General features: G+C 40.4%; 1 protein-coding gene across 2 annotated transcripts in view; it reads right to left on the reverse strand.

The window, feature by feature from the left end:
• The window catches only part of NUCKS1 (nuclear casein kinase and cyclin dependent kinase substrate 1), a 34,416-nt gene that overhangs the window by 19,886 nt on the left and 632 nt on the right, over positions 1–13,898 (reverse strand). The gene's annotated exons all lie outside the window — the stretch shown is intronic.

Genomic DNA, 13,898 nt, shown 5'->3' on the forward strand with positions numbered 1-13,898 from the left:
CCTTTATTGATAACTCTATAACCTACTAAATGTCTGTCTTCCCTACTAAATGTGAACCTCTTGAGGACAGGGGTTGTGTCTCTTTCATTCAAAACACCAAATTCAAGAAATGTGTTTAGGCGCACCTGAGTGGCTCAGCCAGTTAAGAGTCTGCCTTCAGCTCAGGTCATGATCTCAGGGTCCTGGGATCAAGCACCACATCCTGGCTCCCTGCTCAGCAGGGAGTCGGCCTCTCCTACAGTTCATGCTCTCTCTGGCTCTCTGTCAAATCAATCGATCAATCTTAAAAAAAAAAAAATATGTGTTTGATGAACAAATGGATTTGGCATCTGCAAATGGTCAGGGTGGGAAAGGGCATCATGAGAGAGCATATATACAGGAGCCTTCAGTTTAATTCCCACTGCCCTTAATGATAAAAGAAAATTTAATTTTAATTTTCTCCATATAAAATAACTAGTTATTTTAAATCTAAAAAATGTAAAAGGCTACTATTTAGAAATTTTTTCTACCCTAGTTTTCAACAAGCAGAACAACAAAAAATTGCTATGTAGACTATACTGTTATTATAGGAGTAATTAAATTTTTCAAAGTTTTTCAAAGTTAAATTCAAGGCCATTCCATTTGAAACAAAGTATTTTACCTTCAATTATGTGAAAATGGCCGAAATTAACAGAATATCTCATGTACATAATAAATATCATTTATCACAGAAACCAGAAAACTTGAGTAAAGCAATATAATAGAAGCAAATCTGTCTTAAGGATAACTAGATCCCGGGACGCCTGGGTGACTCAGAGGCTGAGCGTCTGCCTTCAGCCCCAGGGCTTGATCCTGGAGTCTGGGGATCGGGGGGATAGGTAATCGTGTCCCACATCAGGCTCCCTGCATGGAGCCTGCTTCTTCCTCTGCCTGTGTCTCTGCCCCCGCCCCCCCCCCCCGTATCTCTCATGAATAAATAAATAAAATCTTAAAAAAAAAAAAAAAGATGACTAGATCCCCACCCAAAAAGAATGTATCCATCCATAAATGTTAGAGGAAAAAGATAAGAATATTGAAATAAAGAATCTGAAATAAAGGATCTCATTACAATGATTTAGAATAATAATTCAGTTCATTTCCTGCCTTCTAAAGATGCTTCAAGGGCCCCGGGGTGGCTCAGCTGGTTAAGTGTCTGCCTTTAGCTCTGGTCATGATCCCAGAGTCCCGAGATCAAGTCCTGAATTGGGCTCCTGCTTCTCCCTCTCCCTCTGCCTGCCACTCACCCTGCTTGTGCTCTCTCTCTGTCATACAGTCTTTAAAAAAGTAAACAGGGGCACCTCGGTGGCTCAGTGGTTGAGTGTCTGCCTTTGACTCAGGTCATGGGGTCCTGGGATCGAGGCCTGCATCAGGCTCCCCACAGGGAGCCTGCTTCTTCCTCTGCCTTGTGTCTCTGCCTCTCTCATGAATAAATAAATAAAATATTTAAAAAATAAATAAATAGGGACGCCCGGGTGGCTCAGTGGTTGAGCATCTGCCTTTGGCTCAGGTCGTGATCCTGGGGTGCCAGGATCGAGTCCTGCATCAGAGTTCCCACCGGGATCCTGCTTCTCCCTCTGCCTGTGTCTCTGCCTCTCTTTCTGTGTCTCTCATGAATAAATAAAATCTTTGAAAATAAATTAAAAAGCTTCAAAACAATAGTAGAAATATTATTCCACTACCTAGAGATTTACCTTAAGGTGGAAAGGGATTTTTAATGAACTTCTGTATAAACTAAAAATTGAGAAGATATATTGGGATGGAAACAAATATTTAGGAGTAATATTTAAGTCTAATTAAGGGCATGAGAAGTTCTACTTCAAGTTGAAAACAAAGAAACATTATTTCCTCGAAATACCATTACTTAATGCCAAAGCTAAGCCAACTCCTCAGTGTAAAATGAGCATCAATAACTAGACAACAACCAGACCTGAGAGGACAAAAAATTTGACTATAACACAGAAGGTTAAAAACACAGATTTTGGAACTGGGTTTAAATCCTGGCTCTGCCACTTACTAGCTGTATGTCCTTGAGCAAGTTACTTCCCCCTCACTGAACTTCAGTTTCCTCACCTGTAAAACATGAGTAACAACACCTATCCCTCAAGATTGTTGTGAGTGCCAGGTACACAGGTAACCAACAAAAAGCAGCTATTAATACCTGTAAGTACTAACTTGTTCCCCCAGAATCCCTTTCAATTGTGAACATACATGAGTAACACTTTTAATGAATTATTTTATTTTATTTTTTTAAAGATTTATTTATTTATTCATTCAGAGAGAGAGGCAGAGACACGGGCAGAGGGAGAAGCAGGCTCCATGCAGGGAGCCCGACATAGGACTCGATCCCAGGTCTCCAGGATCTCACCCTGGGCTGCAGGTGGTGCTAAACCGCTGTGCCACCGGGGCTGCCCATTAATGAATTATTTTAACATGATGATTAAGTTACTATTTTAAAAAAATGAATGTCTTAGGGAAAATTCCCGATAACTTTTGATCCCTCCCCCCAAACTTAACCACAAATACCCCATTGTGGACCAGAAGTCTTAATCAGGAATAGTTGATCGACACATATTTTTTATGTCATATGTATTATATACTCCATTCCTACAATAAAGTAACCTAGAGAAAAAAAAATGTTACTGAGAAAATCCTAAGGATGAGAAAAGAGATTTATAGTGCTATGCTGTATTCACTGAATAAATCTGCATAGAAATGGACCCATGCAGTTCACACTCAAGTGTTTAAGGGGCCAACAGTATAGGAACACAGAAACTTCAACTGTGTGTGCTCTTACTTTACAAACTTACATGATCTATCTAGATTCTTTTTTTTTTTTTTCCTATCTAGATTCTAAATGTACCTTGGTCACAATGAACCAATTCCTGAATGATCACCAGAGGGCTCTGAGATGAGAAGTTCCCCCTTTTACATCAGGTCAAAGTGCAAAAACAAAGGGTAAAGTGGGAAGCTGGACAAAGAACATGAAAAGATCTGGTTTTGGCACCAAATGTGGATAACTCAAGAAACTCAAGAAGCAATAGGGACATTTTTCTTCCACTAATCAACTTCTTTCTACTAAATGCTGAGAAGTCTACACCCCAAATGCTTTTATAGCAGCAACTAAGACCAAAACAATGATATTTGTGAAATCTGACGTACCTCCAACCAACATTCTGAAGAGTCAACCATCAGTGTTTAAGATGAAAATTTTCACTTTTGAGATGACTTTATCTAACCTCTAGCTTTTTTTTTTTTTTTTAAGAGAGGGAGATACCAGGGGTGTGTGTGTGTGTGTGTGTGTGTGGCACAGGAAGAGAGAATCTTAAGCAGACTATATGCCCAGTGCAGAGACTGAAGAGCCCTATGGTGGGCTTGATCTCACCATCCTGACATCATGACCTGAGCCTAAACCAAGAGTTGGACATTTAACCGACTGAGCCAGCCAGCACCCACCCCCCTGTAAAAGTAAGCTCTTGGCCCAACATGGGGCTTGAACTCATGACCCTGAGATCACAAGTCACATGCTCTACCAATTGAGCCAGCCAAGTGCCCCTCTCTTTAACCTCATCTATAGAGGGAGAAAAAAAAAAAAAAAAAAAAAAGCCCATATAATCCAGCTCTACTTTATAACAAGCCAGCAAATCAAAATATGGAGACCAATAACAAGTTAATAACTCTGGAGGAGGAAGCAGAACTTCCGATATATTCGGAAGTAAATTTAATTACATATTAAATTATTGACAACCTAAGCTTTATACTACTTGAAGACCACAAAACCATTTTCTCAAGGCAAACTGGAGAGCCTTTTAGACAATTTATTATATTATTTAGCTCAATCAACAGACTACACTTCCATTTCTACCCTAAAGAAGTTCTGGCCAATGCAGGGAAGGATTTTTTAAAAAATCCATCTTGCTAACTTTATAAAATTTAACAAGTTCCTCACTAGGCACTTAAGGCACATTTGAAATTTGAATTTTGAGAAACCTAAAATAACCAAAAAAAAAAAATTTGTTTTTTTTTTTTTAAGATTTTATTTATTCATGAGAGACACACAGAAAGAGAGGCGGAGACACAGGCAGAGGGAGAAGCAGGCTCCATGCAGGGTGCCTGATGTGGGACTCATCCCAGAACTCCAGGATCAATGCCTTGGGCCAAAGGCAAGCGCTAAACCGGAGCCACCCAGGGATCCCCCAACATTGCTTTTTTCACTCATCACCTGAGTGGTAAATACCTCATTTGGTCAGATGAATGAGATCCTGCAGAACAATGTTTTTCAACTGGCAGGTCATAACCCACAACTGGGTCCTGAAATGAATTTACTGGTGTATCAGCAACATTAAAATAACAACCAAGCAAATGAAAAATATCAGAGAAAACCTTATCTAAATAATAGTAAGTTCCTGAAACTTGTTTCAGGTGATTTGTATCCTCGTATGCAGTGATCTCATCCAAACAGTTTGAGACCCACTGCTCTAGAATAGAAAGTGGATTGCAAAAGGAGATTTCTAAAGTCATTTTTATTTTTACCTTTACAAAAAACAATTTGTTATTGATCCATGGCAGCAAAAGAATAACATCTCTTCCTGTTTTAATTTCCTATCTTTTTAAATTTTAAATTAAGTGGGCTCCACGCTGGGCATAGAGCCCAACACAGAACTTGAATTCAGGACTCTGAGATCAAGAGTTGGAGGCTTAAATGACTGAGCCACACAGGTGCCCCCGCTTAAAGATTTTTAAAAAGTATTTTGAGAGAGAGAAAGAGAGCTCTCTATTTTGAGGAGCAGAGGGAGAGGGAGAGAGAGAATCTTAAGCAGGCTCCATGCCTAGTGCAGAGCCTGACAAGCCCGGCACAGGGCTGGATCTCACAACTCTGAGATTATGACCTGAGCTGAAATCAAGAATCAGATGCTCAACTGACTGAGTCATCCAGGTGCCCCAGTTTGTTTTTTTGTTTGTTTGTTTTTAAGTAATCTCTACCCCCAGTGCGAGGCTTGAACTCACAACCCAGAAATCAAGAGCGGCATGCTCTACCAACTTAGCCAATCAGGCACCCCTACTTTCCTATCTCTTTTAAAAACTTACTTTTCCCAGCTTAAGCACTCATAAAACCTATCCAAGTTTGGTGGGGAGGAGGTAGGATGGTATGACGATAACATGAGGTGTACTATATGTACTAGAACTAATGGACTTTAGATGATCTAATCCAATCTTACCCCAAACTTGCTATCCTATCAACAAATATCCCTAGGAGGGAATTCTAAGGACCTCCTATGACCTCCTAAGGCAGCTTATTCTAAGAAAATTCCAATAATGAAATAGTTCTTTTTATCGTGAAATCTGCCTCTCAGGTCCACTCACTGATTCTGTCACGTGTATCTTCTGAATTACCATGGATTCAATCTAACCCCTCCCCCAAAGAAAGGCCCTTACACTTTATAGGACAGTTTCCACTTTTTTCTTCAGGGTTCCTTTAATCCTTCTTCATAACTTATTTCAAGCATCTTCATGACCTAATTGTTACCCTTTGTATCACCTGGGATTTTGTCAAGTTGATCAAGTAGTGCCCCAATCTAATCATAACAACATAGCATAGTTCATAAAGGTGTATATGGAGGACAAAGGGAGATCAGGATTATAAATTTCCTCCCCGTATTCTTCTCTGTATGTGTAATAATGCAATCCAAGAACTCAACTGCCTCTTGGGCTATTATATCACACAATGTACTATATATTGCAATTCCAGTAACTAAAGCCTCCTTTTCCCAAGACCTAAAACTTTTCTGTAGTTCATTTCAGCATATTATCTTTCTCAACTTCGTATTATCCACAAACTTAATCAACATAAGCCAAGAACAAAGTCCTTTAAGGCATCAGTGGAAATGTTCTTTCAGGCTGACATCAATCTATGAATAAATAGATTTGTCTTCCCTGGGTATGGCTACTGAGGTACAAGTCCATCACAGCAAACTAGCATTCTGCTCACATTTCATTTTCCCCACAAGGACCTCCTGTGAAGCTCTGTCAAAATCCTTGTTGAAAGAGAAACCTCAGTCAGTTAAGGGTCCGCTCAGGTCATGAGACAGGGTCCCAGGTCGGGCTCCTGGCTGGGCGTGGAGCCTGCTTAAGATTCTCTCTCTACTTCTGCCCCTCCCCTACCCCATTTACTCACTCACTTTCTAAAAAAAAAAAGAAAGAAAGAAAGAAAAAAGGGCCAGTATTTTACTCTAATTTTTTAAAAATAAATGGGTTTGTTTAAACCGATAGTGAAGCTTTAAAAAAAAATAAACCTTTTTTTGTTTGCACTAAATATTCCCAGGAACCACAAAATAAAACACAGCTAGTAAAGAGTAAAAGCAGTATGCTAAGATCATAAACTTGTTTTATAATTTCAAATTTAAAGAATTTTCTCATTACAGATTTTCCCAAATTGTGTTCTGTCAAGATAGATTTTCTAAAGATTTCCTGGTCAGATCATTTTGGATATTATCACCTCCTTAAACGAGTGAAAACTTAGAAAGTTCTGCATTAATGAAATCTGCTTAACTTTGATCTCTCAAATTACCAATATTTTAAAAACAAAATCTGAATCCAATGCTTGAGATATCCCTGAAAGCCAACACCAGGAAGACTACTGACCTATGAGACTTTTTTTATCATGCTGAATTTAAAATTATTACAAACAGCAGTTAGTACGATGCACCAGATAGCTACTTCACCTAAATTCTCATTTAATCCCCACAATCTCAGAAGAGTTAATTAACATGAATTCAATTTTATCTGAACAATCTAATGCTCAGACAGGCTCATGAACTTTCCTATCACTGCAAGCTATCAAGTAGTAAAGCCAATTTTCCAACTCAAGCCCATTAGAACCAATACTGATGGGGCATTGTTGCTGGCTGCAACCTCTCGAACCTTCCCCCTTTGTAGTTGTTCAAATTGAACTCTACAGAATGGAGACTACTGAAGTTTCTGCAGATCTACAAGTTCCTGTATCACTACCCTCCCCCCTTGAAACTTGGGCCACTTGTCTCCCGCCATTCTTCTATTTCTCAAAGATTATTCATATACTAAAGTATCTCAGGACGTTAAAAACATTAGTTCAGAGAAGTGAGGATACCTGAACTCAAGAGTAACTTCTTAGAATTGTTTCATTCATCTTATGCTTCAAGTTCCTCTTGGCTAAGATTTATTCCTTTGACTGTGTCTTGTACTACTGTTACTTACAACTAAAGCTCACAAGACGCAAGAAAACAGTTAAGTAAAATGAACATTATAGGAAAGCACTCCTACGTGTTTCAAATGGAGGGTATAATTTCTGCAGAAAATGGGAGTGGAGTCTTAAATGATGAGCCAGGCAGGTGTTTATTAGCTCATTGTCACAATCTCTTACTAAGTCCTTAATCAACTTGCTAATGTTTCAGGCTAGATACATAAATACTCTTACATGGCACTTCCTATTCCTAAAAGATCTTCAGTTCCACCATATTCTTTCCATATAGGAAAATATTGTGTTTAAAGGTCACAAATACAAATTTCCGTGAGTAGAAGAAAATATTAGATAAATAACATGGGCCAGATTTTTCCCAACGTAAGTTGAGTGTAAAACCTATGCATTTAAGGAGAGAAGCTTCAAGCGGCTCAGGCTGAAGGGGCCTCAAATGTGCACGCTACCCACCCAGTGGAGTCCTGTCTGCAGCAGTGTCTTGGGAACCTCAGTGGACTCTTTTGGTTATTTTAACTCCACCAGGTACAAATCTGTAGCCCAGCAGGCTTAGTGACTCACTCCACCGAAGGCAATGGCACATCACAAGTGTGGAGTACCTCACCACACAGAGGAAGACAAAAGCATTTGGGGAAAAGTAGATTTCAGGGGAAATTTTTTTTTTCCAGGGGAAATTTAAATGAAGCAGTATCTTGATAGGATCAAAGTACAGTGACAATGCGTGTAATGGGGATAACCTCACGTCTGGGCACAAGTGGGCCCTATTTGTTGGCAGAGAAGCTGGATGTAGAATTGGGTTCAGCAACGCCTCATCTGAAGCTCTAGAGTTGTAAACCAAGTTCTCCAAAAGGACCTAGCTCTGACAGAAGTGTGGTGTTTTCATTCCTACTAATTTCAAACAGCAGTTTCTAATAGTCTCTTCTAGCGAATTGTTCTTAGTAGGAAGGCATAGTCACTTGAAGGATTGTCGTCTTTACAGCTGCAGCTGATCTGTGGAAGCCAGCCAGCCATGTCTGTTATCCCAGCCTAGTGAAGGGCAGAGTGCATTTACTTCTAAGGGGAGCTAATAAGGTTGATTTTCTCGAGTAGTTTATCTTTGGGTCATTTTAGCTTGATGGGTGAAATATCCTTGAAGATCACCTTGCTTATTAGCAAGTAACTAGAGAGGTGCACAATTCAAAAAACAGACGTGCAAGAAGTGGCACCTGAAAATATGCAACACCCAACAGAAACACTCTGGCAACCTGTGGTCTCTCTGCCTAAAGTATTTCAAAGACCTGTAATTATGGCTATTTAGATAGTAGTTATTTAAAAACATGGTGATGCAATTCTCTAACCACCCGTTCTACTTCTCAGAATCTAGATAGAAATAGGTTTTTTAAAACAAAAGGGATGCCCAGTTTGACCAAAGTGGTCCTGTGCTAAATCCAATTATTTTCTATTGTGCACAACATGACTGTCTGTTAAGTGCTATCTCTAGTTTCAATCCAAGAAGCTACTTCTTCATAATCTGGAGTAATGAGGTCATATTTATTTCTATCTTTGCAGCTGAGAATTTAAAAATGCGAACAGAAGTCACACTTCACAGCAAACTCAATAGCTCCATTATTAAGTTCAAGTAGTCAAAGTTTGCAAAGCCACCCATCTGGCTGTGTAGGCTCTAATTCTAACTCCAGAGGAGCACCACTCACAGGACTACGTATGGTGTCCTGGAATTACACAGTATAGTGGTGACCTTCTTTTGTATTTCTGGCAAAAAGACCACATACAAAAAAAATTAGTAAAACCAACTGCCCTTTCTTTATTCAAAACTACTTTCTCTTTATTTCTAAAGTTGAAAGAAACCTATGAAAACTGTAAAATGCTTCATAAAGTCATGCTACTATCATTCTAGTGGAGTGCAATATCTCCATTATATAAACTTAAGCAGAGACCAGGGCCCACATTGCCTGACCCCGGGTTTCTTTTGCTGCACCATGTTACCTCCCCCAAACGGTTTTATTTAAAACACTAAAAATTCAACCACTTACCTTAATTTGTAACTTGTCAAGTTAAATCAACTCCAATTTTTAATTAATCTTAATTTTTCTTCTAATTTTAACATACTGAGTTTTACAAAGGGTGTTGAACCTTTCCAAGTGCCAGGGTTTTTTTTTTTTTTTTTTTTTTTAAGCCTTTTAAAAGTGAGCTCTACACCCAATTTGGAGTGTGAACTCATGATCCCAAGATCAAGTCACATGCTCTACTAAGTCAGCCAGGTGTCCCCTCCTTTTGTCTTTTAATATGATGTATTAGTAGTAGATTTTAGGTTTTGTTCCTAGGACAAATCCAACTTCACCATATAGGTTTTTAATACACATTGGATTCTGTTAGCTAACATTCTGTTTGGTGTTTCTGCATCTATACTTGCATGTAAAACGAGTCCATTAATTTTCTTGTAGTGTCCTTTAGTTGGCTTTAAAAATCTAATCACTTAATTTAATCAGGGGATAAATGCTCTTGTTACAAAATGTATACACTGAAAGCAATGCCACTTGTCTAACATTCACATTTTCTTCCAAGTGTCACACTATTTCACCGCTTTTCCCTCTCCAAGTTAATGTTCCCATTAACTCCTTCATATTCTCCTATTCCAACAATTTTTCACCCTCCTTCCCCACTTTAAAGTTGATCCTCCCCATCAAAGCCCTATTATGAATTGTAAACCCTTCCACAGATGGCAAAACACGCTACGACCATGAAAAAGAGTAATACCCTGTGGCAGTGTGTCTCATGGGGCAGATCACATTGGTTTTGGGTTGGTCATACTTGGGCCCGAATTCCTGCTTTTCACGTCTTCACAGGTGAACTGGCCCAGTTAATTTAGCCAAGCTTCAGTTACCTCACATAGGAGATGAAAATAACATATACCTTGCTGGGAGAGTTATTTCAATATTGTGAAATACGTGTAAAGTTTCTGACAGGATATTTGGCACAAAAAAAGTTGCTCAGTGATGGCTTGAATTTCAACGTGATTTTATTCTTTCCAAAACTGAAGGTTGAAAAAGTACTCCTGTTAAAGGTCCACAATCTCTAATCCACATTTAGAAATTCAAAAAGTTCTGAAACCAAATGTTTCAGGTTTACCTGAACAATGAGAGGGCTTTTTTGTTGCATTTTTTTTTTCATTGTGAAAATTCAGTTTTATTACAGATAATTAAGGTGTTTGATTACATAAGTACTACTGCTGAACTCACTGGTGATAACCCATTAGTGCACAGTATAGGCCCCATTACTTTTAAATTTTTTGGAAGAAAAATTAAACTTCCAAACACACATGGCCCCAATGATTTCCAACTATACAGGGATTGTGGACCTGTACTACATTCTATGTGGAATCAAATACAGTAAACGCAAATCTAGTAGAAAGGATAACAGCTAAAACTCATGCAGTTTAAATACAGTTTTGCTACTATTTCTACATTTTAATTCCTTTGGCTTCAAAGTCATCGCTGGTAAACTTAAGGAATTGGACTTAATCTGCAAAGGTTTTTCTTTTAGTTTTTCAAAAACATGCTTTTAAGTTAAAAAGCATCTCTGAAAATTATTTTTAAATTGAGTTGAAGAAAACCACTCTTATTTAAAATAACTTTATATCAACCAGTATGAACCTATGCTTTCACATCTAAACTTTAAGGTTAAAGGTTCCTTGCAAGCTCAAGTACTAAACAAAAACCAACCAGATATCAAGTACACTTACATTACGAAGAAAGAAGCAAACACTGTTCTGAATGATTTGGATCATTTTTCATTAAGGGAGGAGCATAGTATATGTACTAAGCTGAATTTCAAGAAACCTGGTTTCTAGTTTGGGCAAGTCAGTGAATCTCTGAGCTTTCTTTCTCCTCTTTTACAAGTAATAGTATTTTCATTCCTTCCTCCCAAGAATCATGGAAGCACTTTGAAAAGCTAAAAGTGCCATATACTACAGTAACATCAATACTTATGAGGCAGAAGGTAAAAGTGATTATTATAAGGGTGAGGATGAGCAGTCCTGAGAATTAAGAAATCTAGGTTGTAGGCCCAACCTTTGCATCCAGTGTGTGATGCAAGGCACTTCACTTGTCCAGGTCCCCATTAAGTCACTTGTAAAAGGAATCTGCCTAAATTTCCTTCTAGCTCCAAGACTGTAATTTCATGCTCTAAAATTGAACCCAAGGCCTAACATATTTGAGCTCTCATTTATATACAATGAGTCAGATGCAGTAAAAAGGTAAAGACAGCAACACTCTATGAGCAAAACTTAAGTTATGTGTTGCACGTGTCTATGGAAAAACCTGCTCTAGCTTATCAGTTTATTTCCTGCACACGGAAATTGGTATCAAGCAGCCATTAGCACAGTTCTAAATCTTCTTTAAAAGCTCAGATTAGTATTAAGATGAAAAATATTTACAGTAAATATGAAAACCAGAAAAAGTTCCAAAATTACATATAGGACTAAAGGGCAGAAACCCTAAAAGATGCGCTGACACTTATTTTCCAACTTGTGCTTTTTTTGGGTTCATTTTAAAACAGGTTGATCATTCTGATATCTGGTCAAGGTCTATCATTCATTTTTTATTAAATGCCCCCAGGTATATAATATAGATTCTTTATTTACACTTTGGAACCAAAGCACTTCCCTAAGGCAGGACCTTTTTTATTGCAAAATTTAACAAACCACCAAACTCAAGTTTAATTATTTCTGCTTTATTATTGGTCATGAGTATATTAAAAACTTTAAAGTTACAAAGAGACTTTGATCACTAAAGTATATAATCAGAAACCAAGTTGTTTTTAAAATTAATAATATGAAAGTGACCCCAGAAGCCAATAAATTAATTTCATTCTTCGGTTAGGGGCAAATAGACAGTTAAAATTAGTTTTAACAACATAATAAACAAGAAAAAAGTTGTGCAGAAGTCCCAAGGCCTCCAAAAAAAGGGACAGAGCCATGCTTAATATATCCCCACCTGGTGATATTAAGAAACAACAACAAAGCCAATAAATTAATTTCATTCTTAGGTCAGGGGCAAATAGACAGTTAAAATTAGTTTCAACAACATAATAAACAAGAAAAAAAGTTGTGAAGTCCCAAGGCCTCCAAAAAAAGGGACAGAGCCATGCTTAACATATCCCCACCTGGTGATATTAAGAAACAACAACAAAGTTTTCAAGTAAAAAAGAAAAAAAAGAAAAAGGAAAAAAAAAAAGTTGCGTTCGTGCAATATCTAATTCCGGGAACACGAATTCAGGCAGATGAGTATAATAAAGTCACAATAACATAAAAAGTCATCAAAACCTAGTGAACCGATGTTGAAAGGCAGAAAAAAAAAAAAAAACCCAATTTCACCACACAGTTAATTTACTTCCAGAGACAGGAGATCCAATCCAGATGAATCAAATCTTTATTACGATATTGTCTATTTAACCTGATCCTAAGGAGAATATTCTACAAAAATTGAGGAGTACATTGATCAATTTTCATGCCAACAAACAAGCAAGCAAACAAACGTGTGCGTACTATAATCTGAAAAATCTATTCAGACTCCTTGCCAGGAAGTGGGCAAAAGTCTTCCCGGTGGCGACGGTGAGTGATCAGAGACGCGGGCAGAAATGAGAAGGCAGAAAAGCGGGCAGGCAGCTAGTTAGCGCTCTCCTCACGCCCACCCCGGCCGCCACCGGCTGGAGACGGACGATCTAGTCAGGAGGCGCGAGCGGTGCGGAACCAGCCCTCGCCGGGTTCCAGACCTCTCTCTAGAGCTCTAGGTCAAAACACTTCCGCTTCTCACAAAACTTGGAATGAAGAAGGGGAAGCGACAGCTGTTAAAGACATTTTGATCTAGACCTTTACCCACTCAGGTCACTGCGAGGCCGCCAGCGCCTTACATGAAAGCGTCGCGGACCGTGCACGGAAGGGAACAGCTCCGGGCCCGGGCGCCGCTCTCCGCCCACAGGCCTCCGCGCGGGGCTAGGCCACGCCCCTCCACAAACGGCACATTCCTCACAATGGCCGGGAGGACGGCAAAGGGCGACTCCGCCGTCCGCTGGGGCACAGCAAACTTGTGGAGATTCTCAGAACCGAGTCTACTGGTTACCGGAATCTAGTCCTTTTATTTTTAGGTCGTTAGGGGGGAAAAGAGACGGTTACAAAGACGTCCGAGACGCGACCGCCGGGGGAGCGGGGGGACGGGCAGCGGGAACGAGAACCACACGGGATCTGGGCCGCGCCGCGCCGCGCGGTTAACCCGCACCCTCCCGGGGAGGGCCGGTCCAGGCGGGGGCGGCTCCGAGCCGCGGCGGAGGAAGCAGCCGCTCTCTTTTCCAGGGCCCAGTCCCGGGCTCCCACTTGGGTCGGGAGGGGGAGAGGACGGGGCCCGCCCACGCCCGGCCCGACCCGACCCGGGAGGCGGGGCCCCGCGGCGACCCCGGAGGCCAGAGGCGGGGCCGGTGGCGGGGCGCCCCTCCCCCCCGCAGGGAGAGACGGGCGGCCGGGCTCCCCGCCCCCACGCCGGCAGCGGGGCGAGGGGCGCGGGGCGAGGGGCGCGCGGGCGTCCCCCCCTCCCCCCCCACGTGAGGCGGGGAGCAGGGCCCGGCCCGGCCCGACCCGACCCGCCGCTCTCGCCGCAGGCCC

Source organism: Canis lupus, chromosome 38 (genome assembly GCF_003254725.2).
Source record: "Canis lupus dingo isolate Sandy chromosome 38, ASM325472v2, whole genome shotgun sequence".
NCBI classification, from domain to species: Eukaryota; Metazoa; Chordata; class Mammalia; order Carnivora; family Canidae; genus Canis; species Canis lupus.